At 42.4% G+C, this 18,029-nt stretch overlaps 1 pseudogene; it reads right to left on the minus strand.

Moving 5' to 3' along the window:
• Positions 1–337: 337 nt before the first annotated feature.
• Positions 338–18,029, minus strand: part of LOC130357439 (40S ribosomal protein S3a-like) — a 43,313-nt pseudogene continuing 25,621 nt past the window's right edge.

Here is an 18,029-nt window from a genome sequence, read left to right on the forward strand (position 1 = left end):
CCTGAGATTAGGTAATGGCAGCATGTTGCATATTTTGAGTTTGTAGACTGAATTGAAGTGAAACATATGCTCAGTTTGCAAACTAAGTGGAAGGTTGAGTGAGTGGAAATAGATTTAACCTTTCAGTCACATCATGTATTGAGACAGTTTGGATATCATAATGATGTTAAAAAGTTGATGAGCGAATCTCCCAAGTTTTTTCTCAGGTCCAATTTAGGGATCTGGGAGGAGCAGGGATGAAACAGATACAAAATGAATCCCAAAAAGTTCAGATTCAAATGAATTTATTTCTAAAATTCAGAACAAATTTGATTTGTTTTAAATTTGATTCATTCATCTAATAGACAATCCTTTTAACAGAAAATGCTTTGAAAAATTGTATTGTTACTTTTCTACATTTAGTATATTGACAGTAAACCTCAAGAAACAATATTTCCATATTCTTGTGAATCTGACAGATGTGTTAAGGCTGGACATAGTAGGTCATTCTGATCTGATTGTCACATTTCTTTGTGAATCCAACACAGAGAGATGGAGAAAGTAGCCATCTGTAGTGTTCACATCAGCATATGCTTCAGTCATTGCCTGCCATTTCTTGACCAATATGCACATCTTGTCAGGTGTCAGACCCATGCCATGGAAGTTGTAAGGCTGTTTTTTCCCAATACATCTTCTGTAATTAGTTTAAGCTTACGGAAGGTAACTTTATTGTTCTGAAGGTCAGCCAGGCTCACATCACATAAAGCCCTTTAGTCCATCAGAGGCAATTTTTGCTCCCTTCACCCTGGTGGCCAGAGTCTTTCCCTGATTGCAGATACTAAACATGGCTGGTGCCTTGACATTACACCAGTCCTGCTTGAAGAAAGGGTCAATGATCTTATTCTTGGCATCTTTTTTGCTGCCTTTGGTCCGCCACTTGTTTTTTTGTTGACTGCAAACCTGGTTTCTCTGGGAGAGAAAAGGAAGGCACAGGCTGCACACACGAGACTTCAGAGCAAGAGTGAGGCACAGTTCTTAAAGCATACCTGTCAGATCCCGCTAAATAATAATAATAATAATAATAATATATTACTCAGTATCTAATCCTAACCATGTACATGTCATTTCTATGCCTCTAACACCTATATTTATTATAAAAAATACATCTTTTCATTAGCTCACAGTTTTAGAAATCCTCTCAGGGGAAGAGGGTGTGTCCCTCTCTTGTGGTGGTGTGAGGTGATTGGTTTGTCTGCTCATGCAGCCTTGTTCTTGAGTCATCTCTTGTCAATGACTCATGGACAAGCCTGATGCTGCTGCAGGACTGGCTAGTGTCCCAAGTAGGTATGGGGACCCCTAGTGGTGGGATTTTCAGAAGCCGTTTTCTTAAATATTCAAACAATTCTAAAAAAAACATATTACAAAATGTCTTTAATTTTCATCTGTAACAACATATAAAGAGGTTTTTGTATCTGAAAGTGCCCATTTAAACAATTCTGGTTGTAAATAGACTTGAACAGTTATGATTTACTGCACTGCTGTCCCTTCTCTTGCTGTCATTCAGCTTGTGGTCATCAGTCACTTGCTCTTGTTAGGCCAAAGTACAGACAACTTACTGTTTCTAGACAGATTATTTTCTTCTTACATATAGCACTCTGTTGCTCTCAATAACCTCTGAAGGGCTAGCCTCTAATGGCATAAGGAGGTTAGACTATACACATAGCATAAATAACACTGTAAATCTTATAGTTTAATAAGGGGCTTTCCAGTCTCCCTACATTTATATTCCAGTAAGTTACAATGTTTGTACAGCTTTGGCAACTAAAGAGACATGCAGCTGGTGATATTTGTTCAAGTCAAGTACTTATCTAATGGATTTCCCAAATGTCAGGGCATTTTGTTAAGACACTTTAAATTGCAGTGACTTGCAGGCTTAAAATACAGAATATGCACAGTAAAGTGTGTTATACTGAAAAAAAATAAATAAAAAATAAGGCCTGAAGAATGTTTTGATAGTTGCCTACTTGTTCGGGCACTTATTCTTAAAATGGTTTGAAATGGTATGAGATCTTTTTCACTCTTAATATACCTTAACAAAACATTTTAACAAGTTAATAAGAAATTAAATATAAATTACAAATTTTTGTTTTAAAAAGGCTGCTGTATCGGTACAGTAGACCCATCGTGGTGTCCATCATTTCCCATTTGTAGATCATTAAAGGACAACTGCAGCGCAATATACACTTATCTCCTATTTACAAGATAGGGGATAAGTGTTTGATCGCGGGGGGTCCGACCGCTGGGACCCCCTCGATCTCCCTAACGGGGCGCTGCCATTAGACGTAACGTCAACCTAGAGGTCGACGGTGTCGCCCCGTCTCCTCCTCATCCCCATACAGTTCTATGGGGGAGACGGGGAGGCACGAACGCTGCCTCCCCGCCTCTCCCATAGAGATGTATGGGGGAGGCGTGCCGGCTGCAACGTCATGCTGCGGCTGGCACGCCCCCTACACGGGACAGCCGCGGCCCCGTACAGGAGATCACAGGGGGTCCCAGCAGTCGGACCCCCCACGATCAAACAATTATCCCCTATCACGCAGCAGATGTCCTTTAAGATAATTTATCAGATATTTACCATTAATGCATATGTTGCTGCAACCAAAATTTCACAAAATATGGTTAATTTATTTATTTTTTTTGCTAGAATTGTTACTAAATCTTGGCAAAGCACAATTGTTTTCCTAGCATTTCATGATACTTGCCACAATTAATTCCCACTGATGTCCGCCATTAAACCCTCTGATGCCATGACCAATACAGATCAGGGCATCTGTGGCAGTGTGGTGCTCTTAATGGCTGACCTGATCTCCCGTGACATGGCCGCGGGGATCAGATCAGCCAAGAAGATCGGCCGAGAAGAAGATCCCCAATGATACATACCAGTGCTGTACTTATGCATAGCATTGAACAGTATTTGCAATCTAATGATTGCTATAGATAGTCCAATATGGGGACATAAAAAGTGTAAAATAATTGTGAAAAAAAGTTTTTAAAAAATGTAAAAAAAGCCTTTCCCCCAATAAAAATTGTATTCGCCTATTTTCCTCATTTTATATAAAAAAAAAAAAAAATTAAACATATTTGCCATCTGCGTTTGCAAAAATGTCCAATCTATCAAAATATAACGTTACTCATTCCATACCATGAGCAGCGTTAACATAACATGAAAAAAGAAGTCTGAAATTGCAGCTATTTTGCCCCATCACTTCCCAGAAAAATTAAGTAAAAAGTAATCGAAAAGTCACATATATATGCAAAAAGTGGTACCGATTAAAACTAAAGATCACAGCACAAATAAGCCCTCATACAGCCCCGTATATGGAAATATTTGAGAGTAAGAGAGAGATCAGGATAGGGTGATTTAAAACATACTAATTTTGTTTAAAAAGTTAGATTTAAAAAAATCAGTTCAGTATTAGTAAAGCATATACCATGGGTATCATTTTAATTGCATTAACCCTCAGAATAATTAGAACATGTAATTTTTACCATAAACTGCACTGCATAAAAAGGAAACCCTCCAAAACTTGCAAAATTACATCTTTCTTTTTAATTTAACCACAAAATAATATTTTTCTGATTTCACCGTGCATTTTATGGTAAAATAAAAAGGTGTAATTACAAAGTACAATTGATCTTGGAAAAAAACAAGCCCTCATATGGGTCTGTGGATTTTAGAAGGCAGGGAGGGAAAAACGAAAAACACAAAAATGAAACTGGCTTTGTCCTTAACAGGGTACTCCGGGGGAAAGCAATTATTATTTTTTTTTTTAAATCAACTGGTGCCAAAAAGTTAATCTGATTTGTAAATTACTTCTATTTAAAAATCTTAATCCTTCCAATACTTATCAGCTGCGGTGTAAGCAGAGAGCACTGTGGACAGACAGAAAAGAACTATGCAACTTCCTCTGTAGCATTCAGCAGCTGATAAGTACTGGATGGATTAAGTTATTTATATAGAAGTAATTTACAAATCTGTTTAACTTTCTGGCACCAGTTGATTAGATTTTTTTTCTACGGGATAACTCCTTTAAGGCCAAAGTGGGCTGTGTCCTTAAGGGGATAAAGGAGTACTCCGGAGACAAAAAAATAAAATTGTTTTTTAATCAACTGGTGCCAGAAAGTGAAACAGATTTGTAAATTAATTCTATTCAAAAATCTCAAGGTTTTCAATTCTTATTAGCTACTGTAAGTGCTAGAGGAAGTTGTGCAGTTCTTTCCAGTCAAACATGGTGCTCTCTGCTGTCACCTCTGTCCATGTCAGGAACTGTCCAGAGCAGGATCATACAATCAGAGGAGGCATCAGAAAACACTATGTTAGACTGAAAGGTCTACATGACTTCCTTCAGAGCAAACAACAGCTGATAAGTTCTGAAAGGCTTTAATCTTTTAAATATTGCATAATGTTCTGTCACTTGTTAATTTGGAGAGAAAAAAAAATGTTTTTACATTTTTTATTTAAACTATATGTATATACTTAACAGTGAAAAAAAAAGTGTGTAAATGATTTTATTTTTAACATGCCTGAACATATCAATATTTGTTTTTAATTCAATAGAATAGAAAGATATTATGTATGCCATTTCCTTCAGTAGTACATTTATCAAAGTACAATTGATTAGAGAATCTTAAATAAAGATGTCTTTCATCTTGGTTATTGTGTTGCCTATTTTTCATTAAAAGGTTAGTATCATTAGCAGAACACAAACTAATGGAAAAAAATCTTAGAGATTCCTAAAATTTCCTGATGGGACCAGGGGCGGATCCAGAGTCTTGTTTCGGGAGGGGCACTACAAGGGTACGTTCAGACAAGCAGATTTGCAGCATATTTTACGCTGCAGATCCACCGATGAAGGACCTCTATATGCTGGCTTTACATGTGCCTGCTCGGAGCTGCAATACGCCGCTACGTGCAGACACACTGAAACGATGTGCGAGTTGCCGCGCATGCGCGGTGTACTCGTACACATTGTGGCCACTCCCCCTGCTCAATTAGCTGCCGCGATGTGCGAGTACACCACCGTGCATGCACGGCGACTCGCACATGGTTTCAGTGTGTCTGCACGTAGCGGCGTATTGCAGCTCTGAGCAGGCACATGTTCAGCCAGCATATAGAGGTCCTTTATCACTAACATAAAGTAGAATATGTCACGAAAAAACAATCTCGGAATCAAATTCATAAATAAAAGCATCCCAGAGTTATTAATGCATAAAGTGATAGAGGTCAGATTTGAAAAAAATTCTCAAGTGGTTAATCTAAAGTACCAACAGCATAAGGAGACCATATGGTGGCACAATGACACAGCCTGGAGGTGGCAATAGCATGAGGAGACCATAGGGTCTCACAATTCCAAAGATTAAAAACTACATTTTCACATTTTAACTGAAGATTTTTGGTAGCTAGTGCCACCATAAAAAATTTTAGGTAATGTCCCAGCAGCATAATGAGACCATAAAGTGGCCGAATAACACAGCTTGGAGGTGGCGGCAGCATTAGGAGACCATATAGTGCCTGAATGACACAGCGTGGAGTTGGCAGCAGCATATAGTGGCTGAATGACACAACTTGGAGTTGGTAGCAGCATGAGGAGACCACATAGTTGATGAATGACACAGCCTGGAGTTGGAGGCAGCATATAATGGTTAAATGACACAGCCTAGAGGTGGCGGCAGCATATAGTGGCTGAATGACAATGGCTGGTCAGGGCACTGCAGACGTTGTGCCTACATCTCACGGTCACATAAGCAATTTGGGGACTGAGCTGGAAGAGGAGGAGGAGGGGAGGAGGACAGTGGAGCACAGGCATTGTGCAGCGAATGGGTGGTTTTAATACTCAGCTGACAGGAGAGGACAAGCAGGAGCAGCCAGAAGAGCTACAGGGTGATGAGGAAGACGAGACCTAAACACACCGTGGCAGTATGCAGTGGAGATGGAGGCAGGGAGTCCCTCGGAGTCACTTGAACAAATGGCACAATGCATGCTCACTTGCTTGTGTAGTGAAGCAAAAACCTCCAAACTCCACAAGGACTTGAATCGGCGCAGAATGGATGAGGAACAAGAAGATCACTAGGCGATTTATTTGGAACAACGCGTTTCAACGCCAGGACGTCGAAACACGTTGTTCCCAATAAATCGCCTAGTGATCTTCTTGTTCCTCATCCATTCTGCGCCGATTCAAGTCCTTGTGGAGTTTGGAGGTTTTTGCTACATTTGCTACACCGTTGCGGTGGTGGGACTGGCTGCATTGTTGAATACCTTTTACAGTGTTGTGTCTGACTTTGCACAACCTATTGGGTAAGCGCATCCGATAATATCGGCTTAGTTATATTACCCTTTTAATGCACTATGGAGCGCTTCTTGTCTTTTTACTTGCTTTTGTAGTGACAAATTGTCGCCATTCGGCAGTGGGATGACTTCTGGCTCTCCTCCTTGTTGGACCCTCGCTACCGGCACAAAACAAAATGGGGGCCTTTTTTACACCCACTGAGAGGGAGGACAAACTGACCTACTACAGAGACATCCTACATAGTCAGTTGGCGGATGCCTATCTGCGCCATCGTCCATCCTCTCGCCGGTCTGACTGGGGGGGGAACTTTGCGCTCATGTTCCAATGGCAGGCTCTGCCATTGTGCTGCTCTTCAGCCTACATAGGCTGCTGCCACCTCCAGGCTCTGTCTTTGTGCATCCATTTGGTCTCCTCATGCTGCTGCCACCTCCAGGCTCTGTCATTGTGCCACCCTATGGTCTACTCATGCTGCTGCCACTTCTAGGCTCTGTCATTGTGCCGCCTATGGTCTTACCATGCTGCTGCCACTTCCAGGCTCTGTCATTGTGCTGCCCTATGCTCTTGTCATGCTGCTACCATCTCCAGGCTCTGTCATTTTGCACCCATATGGTCTGCGGCAGTGATTCTAATAGCGACACCTGTAATCTACATGTCATACTGAATAACAGTATTATTTCACTAACCCAGCGCACTCCCTATGCGTGTTACGGCAAGGCAAAATGTTCTACACCCATATTGAGGCTCTCTGTAGCCTGGAAATAGCCATTTTAATAGAAATTTGACGCGGATAAATTTGGATCAAAACTATTTTTTTTTCAGAAATTTCGGCGAATGGGCCAAATTGAAATTTTGAAAAATTTGCCCATTTCTAGTAATAATAAATAAAAAAATAAGGCTGAACACCATAGAAAAAATACATACAAAAGTTATTTGTTAATGGGGTTAATTAATGCTGCTCTTAAGGTCATCTTGTCACATAAATGCTGCTCTTTGGGTCATCTTGTCACATAAAAAATGAAATAAAAATCGCTCAAATAGCCACATGTACTCTTATTTGGCATTATTAAAAACTGCAGCTTGGCCAGAAAAGCAGACACAGACATACAAAGCAGAGCAGACACAGACATAAAAATGTATGTCTTTTGCACTCCCTCCCTTACAGAGTGCCCAAACAGCAATTTACAACCACATGTAAGTGTGCATTCACACCACGTTTTAGCTATACGGGGACCTGGCCCCTTCTCATTCATTTGAATGAGCCGACCGGAGTCAGGTAGTAACTCTGGTCTGCTAATTTTTGCCCCGTATCCGGTTTTCTGACCGGCCCTAAAACCACGGTATACTATGGTTTTAGGTCTGGTCAGAAAACCAGATACGGGGCAAAAATGGGCCGACCGGAGTCACTGTTTAAGGGGCTGTATAGCTAAAACATCGTGTGAATGCACCCTAAGATAGTTGTGCACCTGGGAGAAATTGTCTAACAAATTTTGTGGGTGTGTCATTTTTGGAGGGTTTCCACTGACAGCTGAGACCCTAGTGATCTCCATAACAGGGCCCTGGCTCTAAGAGATTACATTAATTTTTATATATGGGAGCGCAGGAGATGTTCCAGCATCTGCAGTGCATCCATAGAAGTGAATGGAGCACTTACTGTCTACAGAATGAGCTCTCTCTTAGAGCTGGGGCTCTGTTATGGAGATCAAGGGTCTCAGCAGTCAGACACTTAACGCTTTCCTCTGAAATGGTGCTCAAACAGCAATTTACAACCACATATGGGGTATTTCTGTACTGGGGAGAAATTTTACAATTGCTCTTCTAGTATCTTTTGTGAGAATGAAAACATTTAAGCTAACACTACATATCATTGGGAAAAAGTTTTATTTTTCATTTCTGTGACTGGATTCTAAAAAATGTAATGACACCCGAAATATCCAAAATAGGCCACATCATTAAGAGGGTGACTTTTTCTGCAATTGTTGCTACATTAGTTTATTTTTAGGGTTGGAACCAACAGGCTATAAATTGTACTGTCTGTACTATCGGGGACATTTATCATCGTTGCTTTGGTAAGCGAGTTCTGTAGGCATTTTTTTTCTTGCTTTTGGCTTTGCTTAAGTGTGACATATTTATTATACTATCATGGTGGGTTGATAAATTTGGCTTACATAAGCAAAAACCAATAAATCACTTTTGAATACCATTTTTTTTAGCATACATAAGCAAAAAACAATAAATTACTTCAGAACACAAATTAGCAGCTTTGAAAAAAATGTGTGATATATATATGTTTATTTATTTTTTTTTACATTTTTTACCGCTTTTTTCCCCCTAAATGTACTAACTCATTTTTTTTTCTTCTCATTTCAGATCTGTGTATCTTGTGGATTACTTTAGATTCAGGGGAGTACAGTGATCAGCATTTTTTTGGTTTAATGTTAATAAAATGGTTAATGAGGACTTTTGGGGGAGTGTTTTTTTGGAATAACATTTTTTTTACAAATAGTGTTGTTTTTTAATTTTATTTACTTGACAGGCTTAGTAGTGGAAGCAGTATTATATACAGATTCCATTACTAAGCTGAGGCTTAGCGTTAGCCCCCAAGAGAGCTAGCACTAACCCCCAATTATTACCCCGGTACCAACCACCACGGGGGTGCAGGGAGGAGCCGGTACCAACAGGCTGGAGCGTCAAATATGGCGCTCCTGGGCCTAGGCGGTAAAAGGCTGGCATTATTTAGGCTGGGGAGGGCCAGTAACAGTGCTCCTCACCCACCCTGGTAATGTCAGGATGTTGTTGCTTGGTTGGTATTTGGCTAAAAATAAAAATAGGGGGAATCTTTTCTTTTTCTTGCATACATAATTAATTATTTAAAAAAAAAACGTATAGTGTCCACCCTATTTTTATTTTCAGCCAAATACCAACCAAGCAGCAACAGCCTGACGTTACCAGGGTGGGCAAGGACCATTGTTACTGGCCCTCCCCATCCTAAATAACCCCAGCCTGTTACCGTCTAGGTCCAGGAGCGCCATATTTGACACTCCGGGCCTGTTGGTACCGGCTCTTCCCGGCACCCCTGTGGCGGTGGGTACCGGGTAATAATTGGGGGTTAGCGTTAGCTGTTTTTGTGGTTAACGCTAAGCCTTAGCTTACTGATGGACTCCGTCTATAAGACAGCTTCCACTACTAAGCCTGTCAAGTAAATAAAATAAAAAAACACAACACGTTTCAAAAAAATGTATTCCAAAAAACACTCCCCCTCAAGCCCTCGTTAACCATTTTATTAACTTTAAACAGATTTAAATAACCGCTGGTCATCGAAGCAGTCCACCGAATCCAAAGTAGTCCACAGGATACACGGGTCTGAAAGGAGAAATAAAAAAAAACTAAAAATAAATATATTTATTGTCACCCGCCCATGACTGCAACTCCCAGCATGCCCTTACAGTAAGGATATGCTGGGAGTTGTAGTGTGGGGGGGAAACAATCTCCCGCACCACATGACTACAACTTCCAGCATATCCCCACTGTAAGGGCATGCTGGAAGTTGTAGGGGGGCAGGTGAAAAGCCTGTCACCTGCCCCCTGCCGCACAACTACAACTCCCAGCATGCCCTTACAGTAAGGACATGCTGGGAATTGCAGGGGGGCAGGTGACAACTACAACTCCCAGCATGCCCTTACAATAAGGGCATGCTGGGAGTTGTAGTCGTGCCAGCCAGGGAAGCAGGTGGTAATGTGCTCCGCTCCCTGGCTGCAGTGATCAGAGAATCACTGTAATTTCATATTTCCAGCCGGGTCACGTGACACGGGACCCAGCGGGAAATATGAAACTACACCACACTCCGCTGCGCTGTGGTAAGGAGCCCGGGCTGACATAATACTGCAGCCACCCGGGACTCCCACAGCCGGGCACGGAGATGTGCAGAAGCCGTCCCTGCCATCTCTCAGCGTGTACCGCAGTACTGAGGGATGGCAGGGATGGCACCTACACATCTCCCTGCCCGGGCGGCTGCAGAGTTATGTCAGCGCTGCGGTGATAATAGTTGACGGAGACCGGGCAGCTGAAGTGAGTCTAGCCTGGGCTCCTTACTACGGCGCTGCAGGATATATGAGGAGCCCTGGCGATTGAAGTGTGGCTAGCCCGGGCTCCTTTTAACATCTAGCTCAGCCGCGGTATCCGCGGCTCCGAGGTATGTTAAGAGGAGCCCGGGCTGGCATCACTCTGCAGCCGCCCAGGCTCCTCTGATTCTATCCCCGCTACCCTACGATAATGATGGGGATGGGGACATTGCTGTACATACCCCCACCCCCCCTTGTCTTCCACCCGCCCAGGCCGCACATTGTCCGCCCGCTACAATACTACAACTCCCAGCATGCCCTCACTGTATGGACATGCTGGGAGTTGTAGTCTTGCAACAGGTAGCAGACAGATGGGAGATGTGCGGCGCAGGCGGGTGGGAGACAAGGGGGGATGTCATTATGTTAGGGTATCGGGATTAGAATCAGACAGAGCCCAGACGGCTTCAGAGTGATGCCAGCCCGGGCTCCTATGTACAGTGGCAATATATTTCCCGCTGGAGCCGTGATCTTGGCTGCCAGCGGGAAATATAAAATTTGCTCTCAAAAGCTATTTTGCATGCCAGCTCTAGGCTGGCTTACATTTACACAGTTTTTGAGGGCTTGCGACTTTTTGTGCGACTTTCACACTTGATAAATCCCTGACCACTGCAAAGTAAAAAATAAAATTAACTTTCGTACGCTCTTTTGTAACTTTTTGCTTACAGCCAAAAGTCGCACAAAAAGTTGCTTAAGTGCTAATGCGACTTTTTGCGTGACTTTTGTAAGCAAAAAAGAGCTCTAAATCCCTTGATAAATGTCCCCCTATGTGTACACCAGAGTTAATGTCTATTCTATTGGTATTCTTGTCTAGTAGCATTGCTTCTAGGGAAAAATACAGTGGCTCCTGGAGGCACCATATAGCCGCTGAAATATGCGGCAGCAAACTTCACTCCCTGGTCATCCTCCAAATCCAGCTCTGTCACTCCATAGACTTTTGCAAGAGTCAAATTTGAGTATAAATTGGGGAGTACAGACCGCGCTGCAGCACATTTGTAACTCACAAGCCCACCGGGTCTAAAAACTGAGACACAGTGCGGTCCATACTTTTGACTTTAGAAACTAGACTTATGTGGATAGAACTTGATCCAGAGATTGTTCTGATATTGGAATTGGGAAGGATTTTTTTCTCTGTCATGGGGCATCAGCTGAATGGGTTTTATTTGCCTTCCTCTGGATCAACACAGAAGGGTTTTAAGTTGAACTCGATGGACAATTGTCTTTTTTTTAATCTTACAAACTATGTTGCTACATTACTTTGCCATGTTTGGACGACATGTCAAAAGTTTATTTTAAGGTTTCAGCAAAATGAAAAATTGAACTGACTAACAGAGATTTTTTTTCTTAATGCATACAGTAGAATGTGAATATACTGAAAGTTAACTTTGAGTATTACTGTGTACATAAATACTGTGTACTTGAGAAGTATTACTGTGTACTTGAATAATATCCTTATCTTCTCCTCTTCTCTGTCTAAACAGAACATTCACATTGACTTTAGTGTACAGGTGTTGAAAGTAGTAGTGCAGAGATTTGACCTTAGAGACTACTTTTTGACAAATAACATGGATATTACAAAGGTACATAATGTCAGCACTATATATACTTTATTAGTTAAGTGGTACTTTCCAAATGTTTAAATCTTCTTACAAATTTTCAGTCAGTTTATTTTTTGTTATGTCATAACATGGCATTAATTCATTTTGGCTTATACTGTATAGATCCAAAGGAATATGAATTCTATTCCATTACATCTACACATTAGCTTTCTCCTGCGCCATAATTCTCGACCAGTTTGACCTAAGCACATTTTCTAAGACTGGCTGCAGGAGTCTGAACTGTTATTCTTGTTATACACAAGAGATCTTATTAAAGCTTCAAACTGAAAGAACAAACTGAGAACACTTTTGGTGACTTTCCTTCCTCCATATTATAATATAATCGTAAGTAATGAATATTCTTTGGCAGAGGTTTTAACTTTAGTGTCTACTATTAATTCAGAAATAGGTTTTTGAAAATATGAATACTTTTGCCAATATCTTTCCTTGAGCTTTCCGTGGACAGTCAAAGAGGGCTATGAAGAGTATTCATAATACACAGTTCACTAAAGATAAGGTGAAGAAGATCCCTAACTATCACAATTAGGGATGCACCAAAATTTCAGCAATCAAAACTAATTGTGGAGTCGGTGATTGTGTGGGCAGCTGTTGCAGAGTAGACGATCATGCGGGCGGCAGCTGGTGAGCATGCCCAGACTATCCAGGCTTGCTGTAGGTCTGGAACATCTGGGCATGCTAGGATTTGTAGTTTTGCAACAGAGGGCTAGATGTTACAGAACTACAACATGTGGCCAGTTCTGCAACATGTGGCCCTTCAGATGTTGCCGAACTACATCTACAGCATTCCTAGACAGTCTGGGCGTGCTGAGAGTTGTAGATTCAATGGAGAAGGAAGAAGGAATATGATCACCATACATATTGTATTACCATCATGCTGTTACTAACCAAATCCTGTATACTGAAATCAATACTACCTATAATACCAGTATACAAGGAGCAATATTATCACTATACATATTACCATCATACGGTTACTGACCAAATCCTGCATACTGAGACCAATATTCCCAGTATACAAGGTGGAAATATTCCCCCCATACAGTGAACATATAGTGATACATATCAGCTCCACACAGGCTCTGCAGACCATAAAAGGGATTACGTAGTTACATCAGGTGACATCTTCTCTGATCGGAGTCGTTCACTTTCCTTTTTCTACTTCTTCCGGCCCAGACCGTCATGACAATTTTTTTCTTTCACAACTCGTCTCCACAGAACCTGCCAAACAAACATTTTAGGCTCCACACTTTTCCTGCACCTATAACGTTCCGTACAGTAATAATAGAATGGATAGATAAGTGGGTTGGGGAAGAGTAGGTAGGTCCGGCCCCCACCCATTAGGTAGTTAGGTCCCTCCAGAAAGTAGACAGGTCCCTTCACAGTTTACCTAATTACACAGGTGCCCAGAGTAGGGAGGTACCACCTGCAGGCAGGTCCCTGTGTAGATAGCTGCCCCTTATAGATGGTTACTCCCTGTATGCAGTAGCATCCCCCAATAAGTAGGGGTTACTCCCTGCAGGTAGGTCCCCCTGTATAAAGTGGCAGCCCCCCATACACAGTAGTAAAATGTATCAGCCCCCATATACAGTAGTAATATGTAGCAGCCCCCATATACTGTAGTGATATGTAGCAGCCCCCATATACAGTATTAATATGTAGCGGCCCCCATATACAGTAGTTAATATGTAGCAGCCCCCATATACAGTAGGAAAATGTAGCAGCCCCCTTAGGTAGGAATATGTAGCAGCCCCCTTAGGTAGTAATATGTAGCAGCCCCCTTAGGTAGGAATATGTAGCAGCCCCCATATACAGTAGTAATATGTAGCAGCCCCCATATACAGTAGTAATATGTAGCAGCCTCCATATACAGTATTAATATGTAGCAGCCCCCATATACAGTAGTAATATGTAGCAACCCCCTTAGGTAGGAATATGTAGCAGCCCCCTCAGGTAGTAATATGTAGCAGCCCCCATATACAGTAGTAATGTGTAGCAGCCCCCATATACAGTAGGGATATGAAACAGCCCCCATATACAGTAGTAATATGTAGCAGACCCCTTAGGTAGAAATATGTAGCAGCCCCCTTAGGTAGGAACATGTAGCAGCCCCCCTTAAGTAGGAATATGTAGCATCCCGTGTTAGGTAGGAATGTGTAGCAGCCCCCGTTAGGTAGGAATATGTAGCAGCCCCCGTTAGGTAGGAATATGTAGCAGCCCCCATATACAGTAGGGATATGTAGCAGCCCCCATATACAGCAGTGATATGTAGCAGCCCCCATATACAGTAGTGATATGTAGCAGCCCCCATTTACGGTAGTAATTTGTAGCAGACCCCTTAGGTAGGAATAAGTAGCAGCCCCCTTAGGTGGTAATATGCAGCAGCCCCCATATTCAGTAGTAATTTGTAGCAGCCCCAACATACAGTAGTAATATGTAGCAGCCCCCATACACAGTAGTAATATGTAGCAGCCCCCATATACAGTAGTGATATGTAGCGGCCCCAATTTACAGTAGTAATATGTAGCAGCCCCCTTAGGTAGGAATATGTAACAGCCCCCTTAGGTAGGAATATGTAGCAGCCCCTATATTCAGTAGTAATATGTAGCAGCCCCCATATACAGTAGTAATATGTAAAAAAAAAACCTTAGTAGGAATAAGTAGCAGCCCCCCTTAGGTAGGAATATGTAGCCCCCTTAGGTAATAATAGAAAAAAAACATACTTAACTGGCTCCCGCGTGATCCTTCTTTTCTCTTCTGTCTTCTTATCCGGTCTGTGCTCCGGCACATGAAAATGACGTCATTCATGTGCCGGAGTGCAGAGGACGGAAGCCCGGGCCTCTTGTCTGAGCCTGCATAATGTGGGTGGGCCACAAGGGTGATTGACAGGGCGAGGAGCCAATGGATCTTTGCTCTGTCAATCAGACGACCTCGAGCACCACATTGAACTGTAGGCGCGTCTGTAAGACGCGCTTATAGTTTAATGCATCCTAGACCGGCCATGGAAGCAGGAGACCGCGGTGTAGACAGCGGTCCCCTGCTTCTGTGATGCGGCAGCTGCATGGGGGTGTAGCGGGGGCCCCGGCCCCCTGGAGCTCGGGCCCCATATTGTAGTATTTGCTGTACCCCCCTGAAGACGGCCCTGACAGTGGTCTCCAAACTGAGCCCCTTCAGCTGTTACATAACTATAACTCCCAGCATGCCCTTTGGCTGTCAGTGCATCCTGGGAGTTGTAGTTTTGCAACATCTGGGGGCACACTGGTGGGGAAACAGTGAGTTATGGTCTGTTACCTAACTTTTCCAACCCGTGTGCCTCCAGCTGTTGCAAAACTACAACTCCCAGCATGCATTAACAGACCGTGCATGCTGGGAGTTGTTGTTTTGCAACAGCTGGAGGTTTGTGCACCCCCCCCTCCCCACACCATGTGAATGTACAGGGTACATTCACAGGGGCGGGGATTTACAGTGAGTTTACTGCTGCAGGTTTGAGCTGCCGCAAATGTTCCACCTCACCCCTTATTACATTCCGTGAGGGGTGTAGTTTCCGACATGGGTTCACATGTGGCCCCCAACTTATATTCCAACCAAATTCTCTTTCCAAAATCCCAAGGGTGCTCCTTCTCTTCTGACCCCTGTAGTGCAGATCATTTTACATCCACATATGGGGTATTTCGATACTCAGAAGAAATGGGGTTACAAATTTTGAGGGCTTTCTGTCCTATTGGCCCTTGTGACAATGAAAAATACTAGCATTTTAGTGAAAATAATCATAAATCCTTTTTTTTTTTCACGTCCCGTAAGGTATTCAGGCAAACTTTTCCCCTTGTTATGTTCCTTGAGGGGTGTAGTTTCCCAAATAGTTTGCCATTTTTTTTTTTTTTGTTCTGGCACCATGGTGGCTTCCTAAATGTGACATGCCTCCCAAAAACCATAACAGCAAAAATCGCTCTCCAAAAGCCCATTGTCGCTCCTTCCCTTCTGAGTCCTCTAGTGCACCCGTAGATCACTTTACATCCCCGTTTGAGGTATTTCCTTACTCGAAATAAATTGTGTTATATATTTGAGGGGGGGGGGCATTTTCTCCTATTACACCTTGCAAAAATGAAAAATTTGGGGTAACACCAACATTTTAGTGAAAAAAATCAAATTTTTTATTTTCATGTCCCACTTTAATGAAAACTCATCGATCACCTGTGGCGTATTATGGCTCACTTTACCCCTTGTTACATTTCTTGAGGGGGGTAGTTTCCCAAATAGTATGCCATGTAGCTATTTTTTTTTAAATTTTTTTTTTTGCTGTTCTGGCACCATGGGGGCTTCCAAAATGTGACATGCCCCCAAAACCCTTTCAGCAAAATTCGCTCTCCAAAAGCTCATTGTAATTTCTTCCCTTCTGAGCCCTGTAGGGCACCTAAAGAGCGCTTCACATCCATATGCGGAATTCCCTTACTCGAGAGAAATTGGTTCACAAACTTTCTGAATGTCATTTTGAATATATTGAGGTGTGCAGTTTTCATAATGGGGTCAATTATGGTGGATTTGTAACATAAACATCCTCAAATTCACTTCAAAACTGAACTGGTCCCTTCAAAATTCAGATTTTTTATTTTTTTTTGAAAAATTAGAAAATTGCTGCTTTACTTTGAAGCCCTCTAATGTCTTCAAAATATAAAAACATGTCAACTTTATGATGCAAAGATAAAGTGAACATATTGTATATGTGAATCAATATACAGTATAATTTATTTGGCATGTCCATTTTTCTGACAAGCAGAGAGTTTCAAAGTTAGATAAATTTTGGAATTTTTCACCAAGAAATTTTGCAAGTATCAACAAAAATTTACTGCTAACATAAAGTAGAATATGTAAGGAAAAAACTATCTCGGAATCAAATTCATAGGTAAAAGCATCCCAAAGTTATTAATGCATAAATTGGCAGAGGTCTGATTTGCAAAAAAATGGCCTGGTCCTTAAGGTTAAAATGGACTTGGTCCCCAAGGGGTTAAAGAGGGTGAGGAAAGTAATTTTTTGTTTTGGTTTTCATCCAAGCATATTCTAAATTTTCAGTTTTGGCCCAAAATTGTCATTTCGATGTGTCCCTGATGAGAATACCTTTTTTCAAATAAGGCCAAACTCAACGGTCCATCAGGTCCATCTTGTGTTGCTGCTGCAAAGGTAAAGAATTATACATGTAGTACAAATGGGAGTCTATCTTATCCCTTTAGAACTAAGAATATCTTAACATTTAAGTGGTTGGCTGAAATAAATAAAAAGACAAAGACACAAACATACACACGCACACACACACACTACACTTGCCAGTTGGAGTTTAATTGTGCAACTTCGGTCCTCCCGGCTGCCTTTGTTTTTATTCCTTGTTCATATCTGGACAAGGCCAATAAAGTGAACATTCCGTAGCCCTAGAATGTCACCAAAACAGCAGGGAGAAAGCTTTAACCCCTTCAGGACACAGGGTGTAGAGGTATGCCGTGACGTCCTGGTACTTAAGGACACAGGGTGTACCTGCAAGTCCAGGACGTTTCTGTTCAACGCCGCGAACAAGGCGGTGATCGGAATGAGAAGGCTGCTATCTATCAGCAGCCATCCCAGCACAGTGCCTAAGGGGGGCCCTGAGGACCCCCCCCCCCCTTCCTCGTTGGCGATGGCCATCATTCGCCGGCGAATTATGGCTTTTCCGGGATGATCAGGTAGAGAAAAGCCATGAAGCCATAATGACCCGAACGCCCGGAAAATAGGGATGATTGGGGCTGTAAGAGACAGTGCCGATCATCCTGAAGGATAGGAGTGAGGTGGCAGGGGTGCCATCTCCTCCTATCCCCTGCAATTCGCCGGTAAATCGCAGGGCAGAGGCGGGAGGTTAAAGTTGAAGTCCCTGCTCTGCCTGTCCTTGGAAGTCCGGGAAGAGCGGGTGGAAGATGGCAGCGGGCCAGAGTGAGGGGGGACCGGCGATC

The sequence above is a fragment of the Hyla sarda genome, chromosome 2 (genome assembly GCF_029499605.1).
Source record: "Hyla sarda isolate aHylSar1 chromosome 2, aHylSar1.hap1, whole genome shotgun sequence".
NCBI classification, from domain to species: Eukaryota; Metazoa; Chordata; class Amphibia; order Anura; family Hylidae; genus Hyla; species Hyla sarda.